Source organism: Rissa tridactyla, chromosome 1, assembly GCF_028500815.1.
Source record: "Rissa tridactyla isolate bRisTri1 chromosome 1, bRisTri1.patW.cur.20221130, whole genome shotgun sequence".
NCBI lineage: Eukaryota > Metazoa > Chordata > Aves > Charadriiformes > Laridae > Rissa > Rissa tridactyla.
In genome coordinates this window covers 214,256,732-214,270,885 of record NC_071466.1, presented here as the reverse complement: position 1 = coordinate 214,270,885, position 14,154 = coordinate 214,256,732, and the positions used below count along the sequence as shown (strand labels likewise).

Sequence of the window (14,154 nt, the reverse complement as noted above, 5' to 3'; positions counted from 1 at the left end):
GGGTCAAACTGCTGCTTGCTATTTGGCTCGTAACTGGATTAATAGAGGGGGTGTTCTTAAAAATTACATGCCACGGCAGGAGGATAATCCCTTCCCCACCGAATTTCCAGTCCTGTTCATCAGCAGAGGTGTTTGGCCGAGCGTACTCTGCAACAATTTATCCATTAGAACCCAAGCTTCCCTACCACTGGCTTTAATCCTAGCTTGGAAGGAGCATCCTCGCCACAGCTGAGAGCGCTTTGTTCTGCCTGAATCCCGAAAATACCAACAGTTCGTACTCACTCCCATAGATAAATCTCCCCTCCACCCCCCAAAAACTCATGGAGACAGAGGTGGTCAAGGTCTGAGTTTATGGAAGCCATGTGGAAGCTATGTCTGCGTTAGCCAAGAGCTGGAAGACAGTCAAGCAACTTAGGTTAAAAAAAGCCAAAACACCCCTCCGGATGCTCGCAAGGGCTGGTTATATCCACCTACCAGAATGGCATTTAAAATTATGAGGAAAATACGTCTAGAAATTAGCTTATATGAGGTATTACATGAGATCATCTGGAGCTGGAAGGTTGATGGGCTTTTTTTGATGGTGGCGGTTTTAAGAGCACAGGTTTTGAAAGTGTAGCAAGGAGAAGGTGACGATCAAATAAAGCGTTACAGATTAATTCTGCATCACTGTAAATGCTTTCGCTGTGTTTGATAGCTAAGGGGAGTTTCATATCTCAAGATGAAGAAGTTGTCTTTAGTTTGTGGCTTCTTCAGGGGTCATTGTAGAGCATCGGCTGGTGTCCATGGGAATTTCAGTTCCCTCTGGGCAGGGAGTCACCTGGTGCTGTACCAGTCTCAGGTCCAGGAAACAGGAAGATTCCATGGGAATCCAACAACTCTAGAATGAAGGATTTTTGATTTTTTTTATTTTTTTTTTTTAATGTCTGAGTGGAAAGTTAATGTTACGTAAAACTGCCTACTGAAGCCAATTCCTTCGCTAAATTTGTTTTCATAGGGTTTTTTTCATTTCTCCCGTGTGTCCAAGAAAAATATTACTTAGCTAAAAGGCATTAATTCAGTTTAAATCAGGATATCAAGCCCTCGGAGTCTAGTGCTGATGTGCGTGCACAAGTTTCGTGTTTAATTTAAGCCTGCTGGTTACTGGCTCTTTGTTTGTTTCTCCACTGTCCCTGCTTTCCCCATATTCAGGATGCTTATCTCATAAACTGCTAGAAAACTAATGGCCGAGTACCATTCTTTAAGTAATTCAGGTGGAAATACAATCTCCGGCAAAGTTTCTATAATCAAGTATGTATGCAATGCAGCTTGTGGGCAAACTTGATCAAAATAGATCCTTAATTTCTAGTTAAGCCTAACTAGTTGTGTTTTTTTTAATAAGAAAAAAAAAAAGCAGAATGCGATACGAAACCGCTTCTCGTTTTCCTTTGCAATCAGCACATCATTTTTGTGTTGTTAAAGGACACAAGTTGCATCCTTTAGATACAGAGCTTGGGCGAGCTTTGCAAAACAATTAGTGCATCTTTCGCATGGTCTTGACTCGATTGAATAATTACTCAAATAACGGTCAGTAATGGAATACATAGGGTTATCTCATGGCTAATCCTCAGGTAATGGAGTTGGTGTATCTCTGATTTTTCTCTTCGCAGCTCCCAGTGAACAGGAGACTGAGACAAAAGCGATGATGGGAAACAGAGGGAGTCACTGGAGGCCAGCAAGGAAAAGGAGGCCTTATCTTAAGCAATTAATCAAGAAAACTCCTATTGTGGGACAATTATTCAAAGCTAATTCTAGAATAGCTTTAGAGCCCGAGGTCCTGGAGGTTTTTTGTGTGTGTTTTTTGGTTTTGTTTTAAGAATTTTGCCAAGGTCATTGGGAGCACTGGGGCAGACCCTGCATCAAAATGAAGAAGCTGATGCCTACTTTTGGGTGAGTTGAGCGTCAAGCGCAGCATCACGCGGCCTTGGCTTTGAGCTCGCTGTCGGAGCTGTAATTTCGTATTTTAAAAAAATGGGTCGGAAAGTTTCTAAATGGAGAAAATATTTTGAAACTCGCCTAATGTTTCCACAAAACCATCCTCTGTTATTTTGCATCCATTGCGAGCGGTGCCAAGAGGAGCGCGCCACGAATCGTTTCACCTTCACGCGATTGTCACCCCAGTGTAGATGCAGGACTGATATCTCTGAATCTCTCTTCTATTCTTTTTCTCTTGTTTTTTTTTTTTTTACACTGCTTTTTGCTTAGCTTAATTGTCCTACAAAGGCTTACAGCAACTGCAGAAGCATAGTGTTGTTTCGTGGCCGTGGCTTTGCAAAAGGCCACGAGGTCTTTCCAGTCATTCCCAAAAAAAGCTCTTGTACGGTGAGAGCATTTAACAGATTCCTTTGCTCTGTGTTCAGCCTCTGAGCTCCCTTGGAAGTGAGATTTATTTGAAGATGTTACCGTGATCCATGAGGTCCTACGGAAAGAAGCAATAGATTTTAGCAGCTGTCCCTGAAAAATTATAAGGTCGCTGGAGGAAAAAAGAAAAAAAAAAAAAGAGCAGAGCTTTTAAATTGGATGTGGTTTAAATTTTCCTACGACGTCCTGAATTTGGCTCCTTGCTGGAGCGGGAAGCTGCTCGCAGAATTATTACTCAGCACTGTCACCCCGTGCTCTCGTAGCACTTCTTATTTTTTCCAGCGGTGCTGACAGCAGCATTTTGAACCCTCCTTAGCGTCGGGCTGTCCCAGCTGGTTTCAAATGGCTGTTGAGTGCCTCTCCTTAGATGTAAAGGTGATCACGCCGCCCCGATTAGTTTTCTCGCTGCCTATGGGCACCTTTGGCAGGGCAGGGTTACGGGGAGAGCCAGGGACACACATGGGCTCCCACCCAGACTAAAAGCGGAGAGTCTGAAAGACAGAGAGGGTCACTAATTGGATTTGTAGCTGTAAGAAAAAAAACTCTTAAAGTAAACATTTTCCTCTCTTTAAATCTTTCCTTGGCTTCTTTTGTGAAGGCTGCTTGAAAGTATCTGTTTCAGGGGTGAACCCTTCCCAGCAAATTTAATTTTGAGGCTTGTCAAGCTTTATTAAAGCCTTATCATCAGTGATTTCCTTCTCTGCTAGATCAAGAAGATTATATTTGTTATGGGATTCGTATTGTATCTCAGAATTCCTCCCAGCAAATGTGGGTTTTCATGTATGTACCGAGACACATCGCTACCAATTCCGAGTACTGGAGTCCCGGGCTGTGCGTTGTCAGCACATATTTGTGAAGACTTTGGAAGCTGTTCAGACAAAGTCGTAAGCTGGAACTGCATGTTGTCGTTCTGAGTTAGCAACTGTGTGAATAAACGCATTGCTCTGGATGGCAAAAGCATTCCTAATTGCTGCTGGTATCCTCGAAAAACTAAGCTGATATAGCCATGCCCAACAGCTGGAATATTTGGTAAACACTTCTTGGTATATATGTATGGTTTGCACACATATATTAAGAGAAAGCATGAACATTCACCTTTTTTTACTTTGAAGATGTAGTAACTCTGTTCGCAGTAGTGTTAGTGGGAGTTGTCAATCAATGGCAGTGCTTTTTTCTTTTTTCCTTTTTGTTTCATTAAATTGCAGTGACTTATGTTCATCCGTGCCTCTATGGATAGACACCGCAGATCAGGGCTTTGCCTAACAGTGTAGACAAACTCTTTCCAATTTATTCTATCGCACAGGATCTGGTTGACATTTTTATACATGTTCATTAATATATTGAAAATAAACTTCTCCCTCCCCTAGTCTTTATCAATTTTATAAATTATTTTTTTTTATTTCTGAGAAAATGCTTAATTTCCCTTTCTTATCCAATGAAGACAATCAAATGGATGGAGGAGTCTCTAAATACGTGCTCCATATTTAATTTTTTTTATAGTGCCCAGAAGTAACCAAAGCACTTTGAAAAATCCAGATATGGCTCTTGCCCTGAGCAGCTTATCATTTGCTTTTGAACGTGCCCTTGCAATGACAAGTGATGTGCAATGGGAAGAGGAGCAGAAAGGCAATTAATGGCCAAATGAGTTCTTGAACTAAAAAGTTATTTGAAGGTGATACAAACACTTACAGCCTTTTTATGCTGGCACAGTTGCATCTTTGTCCTGCAGAGCAAGAGTGACGATGACTTTAAGTTGTGTTGGGCCAAAGCATCCTTCTGGTAATGCATTTTTGCAGAAGCTCCATCACGTGAGCGAGTATATAACAGATGGGTACCCAAAATAGCCAGGGTTTACCCAAAATAGCCAGGGTTTACTTTAGAGGGAGTAAAACAGGTCGTGGGCAGGTGCAGGTAATTGTCACTAATTGCAGACCTCCTCTGGCAGAGGTGTTCTCTCTGCACGTGGGTTTTGTGCCGCGCCTAGCCCAGCGGTGTCCGGGTTTATCCTCCGAGATGAGCAAATCATTCCGTGGGAGACCACTGCCTTCATATTCCCATTTCTTCCATGCTACCACTTACACGTCAGGCATCTTCCCGGTGCTGGTGGGTATCGCCACCATCTGCCCTCTCGTCTCCTCTGCCTTTGCCACAAAACCAATAACGAGTCGGGTCACTAATGAGAGCTGGGCTGAAGGGCATGTTACCTATTTATAGCAGCAATATAAATAGAAATATGCTTATTAATATGATCTAAAATACCCCACCGTGCCATCCTGTCTGTCTCCTACTTGCTGTCTGCTGAGGACAAAAAATGCGACTCTTAAATTCTAGCACCTCTGCCCTAAACCACGTTTCTGCTGCCAGGGGCGCGTCAAGCAGAAAGCAAAGCTTTTTGGGTTTAAATGTTGAACTTTTGGGAAGAAAGGTGAGGCCCGAGGTAATAGATGGTGAAAGAAATGTGTGAGGTCTATGGGACAATTATGCCTTACCCTTTTCGGGGCTCTTTAGTTCTGTTGCAAAATAAGATCTTAAATAATCACAGAATTTTCTCACTTCCAAATCTGAGTGCCCAAATGCATACGTAGGTTGCAAATCTGTGAAGGACTCAAACAAATTCTGCAATGGCAGGTAAAAATTATTAGTATGGCAGAAGTACAGGTAGCCCGATGCAATAAATACCTAGTTTGTTCCGCCACTAGGAGGTATAAATAGTTGCTTCTTAAAATACTTGTAAAAGCCGGGGGGGGGGGTTCAGCACAGGATTTTATTGGAGGTAGGACAGTATATTTTCTTATGCAAGACCATAATATATAAAAGGAAAAGCGCAATAAAATCCTTCCAAGTGTTTATATAGGTTCAATGGTTTTGTTTTTAGTAAGATTTGTGATACTCGAAAAGCTGGTTTGGAAAACTCGGCTGGGAAGATTAGATATGGAGGTGCAAAGTGAAAAAGCTGACCATCTGTCTGCTTTCCTTTTGTCAAGAAAAATACGGATAAACCCCCTCGTATTACGTTTGAGAATTGTTAGATACCGATAATACAACGTGGATTTTGGGTCTTTAGATCATAAATGCGATCTTCGCAAGAGGAGCGGTGCCAAATCTTAGTTGTAACAGAAATTCTCATCCAGAAATACTCCTGGGAAGATTGTTCAAATACTACAGGTACTGACGTCGGCTACAAAGATCTACTTGTGCGTATTTCTTTAAAGGGGGGGAAAAACACCTTAATACACAGTATTACCATAGCTAGGCCCTATTATACTATTGTAATCATAGCTGAAGCAAGAACGGTGATTAACGATGGCAATTTATTGTATCTGACGAGGGGAGAAAATAGGAGATGTTGTCGTTATCATAAATCATATCATAAATAACCAAAGAGAAGCACTCAGAAAGCTTGTGTGGTGTCAGCAGCAAGCCCTTTCAGGCACGTTAGCCCAGGATGTAGCCATAGAAACCCCAAAGTCATATTGTTATCTTAGTCTTGCTGCAGTTATGTGATACAACAGTATTAACATATAGATTAGGCCATTTATAATACTAGGTGTCATTTCAGGTTGGCTTGCTTATATAGCATTTTAGTTTTTTATTGTGCCGAATGTTAGGGAAACGCTGCATTTTTACAGGTCAGTATAGAGCCATTTATAACGTATCGGCTTCACACCTCTGTCAGTCTCGCTAATGTACTCTGTTATTGATTGGTTGTACTCTCTGAATTGTCATTGCCTAATTACCTTGTCTTTGCTAATAATTTCATTTTTTAGAAGTCAAAATGTTCCTTTAAAGAGAAAACCTCCACACCTGCATGCATGGGGCTGAATTCCCCACTCTGTTAAGGATGATGGACCCCAGAGGGAGTAAAAAGTGTAATAAAAAGCATGTAGATCTGTCTGAATTTTGTGGTGGAGCTTTTCTGTATGTTTTGATCTATGGGCGGTGCTTTTCGCATCACTCTCTGATCTGCGGATTTCAGGGGAGAGACTCAAATCCCAGGTCATTCTGAGCAACACCGAAGTGACTGTACCAGGGCTGCCCTGCCAAGAGGGGAGCTGGCTCTCACGCATCTTCGTGCTCCGTCACTTCCTAAAGATGCTTCTGTGGTTGTTTTAAATCTCCATCCAAAGTCTGCGTAACGGCTCCAGCCACGCTAGCGCAGCGTTGCCGTGCACGTGCGTTTTTGTCTGTATGTGTGAGTGACCTACAAAAGCTGTTGAGCCGCTGTTAAAAAGTCAAAGCGAAAATAAAGTCTCCCTCATTTTATTTAGACAGAAACACGTTTTTGCTTGCTGTGTGCAGCGCAAATGCGGGAGCGATATTTGGTCAGGTCAGAGAGGGATTGTGAGTGCAGCTGATAACAATCTGCCAACGCTGTTTTTCTCTCTTCAGCGGGAAGCCGGGTGCGTCATTTTAAGAATATGGGGTAGTTTGGCTGAATAAACATCGCGTATTCTAAAAAGTCTTACAACGAGGACCCCCACTAGTATTTAGAAGTGTTATTCTCATTGCATCCAGTATCCTAAAGCAGCCCTGGAAGCCAAAGTTGCACATTGTACCTTAAGCCAAGATCTGATGCCCAAAGAGGGATGCTCGGCACCTCTCTCCTCTCCTTTCTCACACCCTTAGGCTTGCATGATCCTGAGGTGGCCTTTTGACTTCAGCAACTGGACAGAAAAATACTTTGTTGTTTTTTTGGTTCCCCCCCCAAGATATATTTCCATCTGAGTTAGCCCATTAAGTCACTTCACTATGGAGAAGGGGCAAGGTGATGAAGAACGGACGTGCAGGACTTTCCTCTGGCTTGTTCTAGCCCAGAAGTTTGAGTAGGATCATGACAGACCAGATCAGTGACTTGAGTTCAGACTAACAGATAATCTTTCTTATTTTAGCGTCAGTTAGTTCCTTGTTCTCCTGCTTGAACGGGCACAAAAGGAAAAGATGGGACTGCTTCTTTTTAAAGCAACGCAGTGATGTGGAACTACGGCTTTAGTAATTGTGGTTTGTTTCTGGCAAACTATGGATTTCTTATTCTCATGCTGGTGTTCAAAAGTTCATCTCTCTTAATTTCATACCAAGAAATGCCTAATCAGGAGTGTGATGTAGTCCTTTACCAGGGTGGAGAAGTAACTGAATTGGTCTGGAAATTAGTGAGTCCTCAACCAGATTATTGCTATCATCCGTATTTCAAGATGGATGGCTGTATTTTGTCATAAGGGATGGAGCGGGGGGTTTCGTTGACCACTTGCAGCTTCTTGGACAGGTTAATAACTACTTTTGGAGTGATTGATAAATGTATACACCAGATCACTCAGTCCTATTGAACACCTCCAAGTTCAATCCTGGCTAATACTGACTGTTGAAGGCACCACACAGCCATTTGGGCCCAGATTTTCCAATGTGACTAATGAGTCTGGATGCTCAACTTCAGGCATCTTTAACAGGGACCTGGGGGTGTTGGTCGACTGCCAGCTGAATATGAGCCAGCAGTGTGCCCAGGTGGCCAAGAAGGCCAACAGCATTCTGGCCTGTATCAGGAACAGTGTGGTGAGTAGGACTGGAGAAGTGATTGTCCCGCTGTACTCGGAACTGATGAGGCCCCACCTTGAGCACTGTGTTCAGTTTTGGGCCCCTCACCACAAAAAAGACACTGAGGTGCTGGAGCGGGTCCAGAGAAGGGCAACGGAGCTGGTGAGGGGCCTGGAGCACAAGTCTTGTGAGGAGCGGCTGGGGGTGTTCAGCCTGGAGAAAAGGAGGCGGAGGGGAGACCTTCTCGCTCTGCAACTCCCTGAAAGGAGGATGTAGAGAGGCGGGGCCGGTTTCTTCTCCCAAGGAACAGGCGATAGGACAAGAGGAAACGGCCTCAAGTTGCACCAGGGGAGGATTAGATTGCATGTCAGGAAAAACTTCTTCACCATTGTCAAGCATTGGAACAGGCTGCCCAGGGAAGTGGTGGAATCGTCATCCCTGGAGGTATTTAAAAGGTAGACGTGGTGCTCAGGGACATGGTGTAATGACGGTTTTTGCAGTGTTAGTTTGATGGTTGGACTCGATAATCTGAAAGGTCCCTTCCAACCTAGACGATTTTATGATTCTAACATCCTCTTCAGTGTTTCGGTTATGTTTGCAAAATCATTAGCCACACCTGAAAGCTTTTTTTTTTTTTCCCCATGTATTTGTGGCTTATGCATTTTAGAACGTACCGAGAAGGCACTGGGAGGAACTTGTTGGCAATGTCAGTGGAAAAATTTGAGACACATGGAAGATGAGCTCCTTGCTGGTGCTCTCTTACCGGCTCTCTTCCCGTGGAAAGTGTCAACTGGAAAACGTCAGGGCTTGGTAATAAGTTGGTTGATCTCCTTTATACAGTGAAAGACAAATCTGTTGGTGTATCACCTGTTTGGTAAACAAGTCACATCAGTGATCAGTTGTGTTCATATGGCAGAGAAATTATATATATAATAACGTATATAAAACGTATATATACACACACATATATCTATATAAAATCTGGCATTTTAAGCTCCAAATGTATTGCAGGTATCTTAGTGCGTTCATTTTGTATTAGGGTGTCAGGATATTGGCCTGGAGGATATCAGGATTGAATTTTGTCGCTCTTCCATTCATTTCCTTTATGGACGACAAGCACACTTTCTGTTTGTTTTGGGAAAAGGCCATTGTTATTACAAGTTAAAGAGATAAAACCCATCACAGCATAAGAAAAAAATCTTTTCACTTTTAACAGCAGTCAAAACCCTCTATTTATTAGGATATGATGGGAATATTAAGCTCTTGACTTAGTGGCCTAAAATTTCCCAAAAGATATCTTTGGCTTAATCTCATGCTTTATCTAGGCAATAGGAAAAATCATTCTGGAAGTCTGCAGGAAGTTTTGGGATATTTTTTTTTTTCGCTAAAATGTTTCGTATGTTGGGTGGGAACGATCACTTCCTTTCTTGCATTTGAGAGGCTGAGCTGGCTTGTATATAAAGCATATGCAAGGGAAGAAAGATGGGTTCAGGGCAGGCACTGAAATCCTTTAATGAGTCCTAATTTTCCTTAAAAACCCTGATGCTTTCAACTTCCATACTTAGGTGCTTGGTACCGTGCAGTGCAAAGGAGCCCAGGGACCTAATATGAGCAGAGATGCGCGTGAAAGAAATGCGTGATCTACTGATAGTTCTTTATTGGGCCATTTTGCATTCTGTTAAAGAATAAAATGTTCAAATTCTGTTTAAAAAGAAAGGGTTATGGAAGAAATTTAACTGTTGAAAATAGGCAGGTATGAGTTGCATGGAAACACCTGCCGATTCAGACTTGTATCCTTAGTGGGTTCGCTCTGATACCTGACGCTGTTTATCTGGCATACTAAAGTTAATATCAATTTCCAAATGCCAAAATCGTGCATTATTGTAATAGGATAATTAGGAGCTGTTACCTGCCAGAGCTTTGTGCAATTAATACGTTAGCCTTTGCGTTGGAGGTAAGAGGCAGCTGCTGCCAACATCAGGTTATGCTTTCTTCAGCAAATGATGTCCGTCTTTAGGCCAGCATGTCTGACTCCGCTTCATCTTCTACCTAAGAAATACTGGCTTATTCTTAGATCTCCAGGTCTTAGCCAGATGGTTTTATCCTACCACTACCCTGTGACATAGGGAAATATTAATCCAGTTTCCAGAAGAGAGACTGGAACTTTGCTTAAACTAAATCCTCTACATCAGTGACCAGCTAGAATCGATGGAGCTCCATATGGGGAAGGACGTGGAGCTCATTGAGAGTGTATGGGTTAAGATTGAAGGGAAGACAGGGGAAGGCGATGTTACAGTAGGGGTCTGCTACAGGCCACCTGACCAGCAGAGCCAAGCAGATGAGGCCCTCCATAGGCAGATAGAAGTGGCTTCACGTTCACAGGCCCTGGTCCTCATGGGGGATTTCAACCACCCTGACATCTGCTGGAGGGACAACACAGCATGGCACCAGCAATCCAGGATGTTCCTGGAATGCGCAGATGACAACTTCCTCCTCCAAATGGTAGAGGAACCAACAAGAAAAGGTGCTATGCTGGACCTCCTTCTCACCAACAGGGAAGGGCTGGTGACCAACATGAGGCTCAGGGATAACCCTGGCTGCAGTGACCACGAAGCGATAGAATTTAAGATCCTCAGGGCAACTAGGAGAATATATTCCAAGCTTACAACCCTGGACTTTAGGCACGCAGACTTTGATCGCTTCAGGGATCTGCTGGCCAAAGTGCCGTGAGACAAAGCTCTAGAGGGAAGGGGGGCCCAGGACAGCTGGTCAGTATTCAAGGATCACCTTCTCCGTGTCCAGGAGCAAACTATACCGACAAAGAGGAAGGCAGGAAAGAATGATAGGAGACCTGCCTGGATGAACAGGGAGCTCCTGGACACACTGTCACACAAAAAGAAACTTTATAAGGAGTGGAAGAAAGGACAGCTAGAATGGGGGGGCGTATAAGGAAGCTGTCTGAACACCAGGAGACCTGGTGAGAAAAGCTAAAGCTCAGGTTGAATTAAATTAAGCCAAGGAGATCAAGGGAAACAGCAAAAATTTCTATAGGTACATTAATGGTAAGAAGATGACTAGGGAGGGTGTGGGCCCCCTCAGAAAGGAAACGGGGGAGCTGGTGACAAGTGATATGGAGAAGGCTGAGGTTCTCAACGACTTCTTTTCCTCAGTCTTCACTGGCAAGGGCTCCAGCCACACTCCCGGAGTCACAGAAGACAATAGCAGAGGTTGGACAGAACTGCCCATCGTAAGGGAAGATCAGGTTCATGACCATCTGATGAACCTGAAAGTGAACAAGTCCATGGGACCTGATGGGATACACCCACGGGTACTGAAGGAGCTGGCGGATGAGGTTGCTAAACCGCTCTCTATTATATTCCAAAAGTCATGGCAGTCTGGTGAGGTCCCCACTGACTGGAAAAGGGGAAACATAATCCCCATTTTCAAAAAGGGAAAGAAGGAGGAACCAGGGAACTATAGGCCAGTCAGTCTCACCTTCATACCTGGTAAGATCATGGAGCAGATCCTCCTGGAGGCACTGCTGAGGCAGAAGAATAACGAAGAGGTGATTGGGTACAATCAACATGGCTTCACCAAGGGCAAATCGTGCCTGACAAACCTGGTGGCCTTTTATGAGAAGGTCACAACATCAATAGACAAGGGGAGAGCAACTGATGTCATTTACCTGGACCTGAGCAAAGCCTTTGACACTGTCCCACATGACATCCTGGTCTCCAAGCTGATAAAATATGGGTTTGATGGACTGACAGTTCAGTGGATGAAGAACTGGCTTGGTGGCCACACCCAAAGAGTGGCCATCAATGGGTCCATGTCCAAGTGGAGGCCAGTAACAAGTGGAGTCCCTCAAGGATCAGTACTGGGACCGGTCTTGTTTAACATCTTTGTCAGCGACATGGACAGTGGCATAGAGTGCACCCTCAGCAAGTTTGCCAATGACACCAAGCTGCGTGGGGCAGCTGACACGCTGGAGGGAAGGGATGCCATCCAGAGGGACCTTGACAGGCTGGAGAGGTGGGCCCATGCCAACCTCATGAAGTTTAACAAGACCAAGTGCAAGATCCTCCAATTAGGTCGGGGCAATCCCAAGCACCGATATAGGCTGGCCAGTGACTGGCTTGAGAGCAGCCCTGAAGAAAAGGACTTGGAGGTGCTGGTGGACAAGAGGCTCAACATGAGCCATCAGCGTGCACTAGCAGCCCAGAAAGCCAATCGTATCCTGGGCTGCATCAGGAGAAGGGTGGCCAGCAGGTTGAGGGAGGTGATTCTCCCCCTCTACTCCACTCTCGTGAGACCCCACCTGGAGTACTGCGTCCAATTCTGGAGCCCCTACTACAAGAGAGATATGAATGTGCTGGAACGTGTCCAGAGAAGGGCCACGAGGATGATCAGAGGGCTGGAGCCCCTCTCCTGTGAGGACAGACTGAGAGAGTTAGGGTTGTTCAGTCTGGAGAAAAGAAGGCTCCGAGGAGACCTTATAGTGGCCTACCAGGATCTGAAGGGGGCCTACAAGAAAGCCGGGGAGGGACTTTTTAGGATGTCGGGTAATGGTAGGACTAGAGGGAATGGATTAAAACTAGAGCTGGGTGGATTCAGACGGGATGTTAGGAAGAAGTTCTTCACCATGAGGGTGGTGAGACACTGGAACAGGTTGCCCAGAGAGGTGGTGGAAGCCCCATCCCTCGAGGTGTTCAAGGCCAGGCTGGATGGGGCTCTGAGCAACCTGATCTAGTGGGAGGTGTCCCTGCCCATGGCAGGGGGGTTGGAGCTCGATGATCTTTAAGGTCCCTTCCAACCCTAACGATTCTATGATTCTATGATTAAATACCAGCCAACAGGCGGGTTTTGGCAGCGTCAAGAGAAAAGATCTTGCCTGTCCCAATCTGTGCCACATTCCTTAGGACATTGTCTAGCTGTAAGGGCTTATGCTGCTGTCCCTGAAGCTACCAAATAAAGTTTTTAATGACCACAGTGATAACAATTTTAATTTTATATCCTGTCAGGGTTGAAGGAGCGTCCAGGCGATGCTCTTATGGTTTACTGTTAGGTAGGATGAGGAGCAGGGAGTTGGACTTGATGATCCTTATGGGTCCCTTCCAACTCGAGATAGTCTAAGATTCTGTGATGTGTGTACATAAAAAAATAGGTTTTCTTGCTTGAAGAATGCCTGTACGTTGGTGTCTTTCCCTTCAATCAAAAGAGTTTTGCGTATTTTTTTTCCTGTCTTCGCTTTCATCTGACCTGTTGTTGAAAGAGCAACGTGTGCAGCCTCCTTTAATGAGGCAGCCAGGAGAGCGTGATAGCGTGGTACGGGTGATTGCACTTCTTTTTCTGCAATAAAGACAGAATTTCTGTTCATTGTTACCCCTGTGTCAGTTTTAGGAACAAATAGTCCCTCGCTCATCGTGAACTTGGAAGTTCATTACTGAAGTGTTGAGTATTCCTGTCCTGAAACTGAGCTGTGGCCAAATTAAGAAGGTATATATTCCACAACCCTTAGGTTTTGGAGTCCCTGCTGTGCTACAGGCACATGATGTACAAAGAAATGTTGTGCTTTTTTAGTGTTTTTTCATTTAAAAGGTGCAGGAGCTTCGGTTTCTTGCCTGAACTGTTCAGCTTAAGAAATTTTCCAGCATTTGAAGTGACAGATCCTACAGCTTGCATCTGGGATTCTAATGCTTTCTGTCCGGATATCCCCAGGAGCTCCCTATTTATCAAGTTCGGCTTTTACAGCACCTCAGTGAGATGAAATTATCATCGCGTGTCAGATGGGAAGACAACAGTAGGTAGTGTGACCTGCCCAACATCCCGCAGCCGACCCGTGTCAGGAGAGGAGTGGATTCCTTCCTCCCTTCACTTCAAGAGCATCCTTTCCTGAAAGCGAAGAACTTGCCTTGTTACCTAGACACGTCCTAATATGCTCCAGGAAGAAATGCTGTCTTAACAAACCGTTTTCTCAGAAGCAGCCTGCTAACGGCTGTCAGCTTGTTTTATTTCAGCGGTGGACAAATTCGCCTCGGCTGCGACGGCGGAACCCATCCCTCCTGTCACCTGGGCTCTGCACGTGGGGCCGGCTGACATAATAAACAATTGCTCTGTAGAGCTTTAGTAACGCGAGCATTAATATTGATCCAGCACTGACTTCTCTAACAACAACCAAAAAAAAAAAAATATATATATATATATATATCTGTTATCTCGAGGAACCTCCCA

General features: G+C 44.4%; 1 protein-coding gene across 2 annotated transcripts in view; it reads left to right on the top strand.

Moving 5' to 3' along the window:
* TAF3 (TATA-box binding protein associated factor 3) overlaps window positions 1-14,154 on the top strand; it is a 126,423-nt gene that overhangs the window by 78,458 nt on the left and 33,811 nt on the right. The window contains exon 2 of one of the 2 annotated variants that reach the window (XM_054189102.1): window positions 1,647-1,926. The exons of the other annotated variant lie outside the window; for it this stretch is intronic. The gene's annotated coding sequence lies outside the window, so the exon portion shown is untranslated. The remainder of the gene's footprint in view (window positions 1-1,646; window positions 1,927-14,154) is intronic. 2 annotated transcript variants of the gene reach the window in all.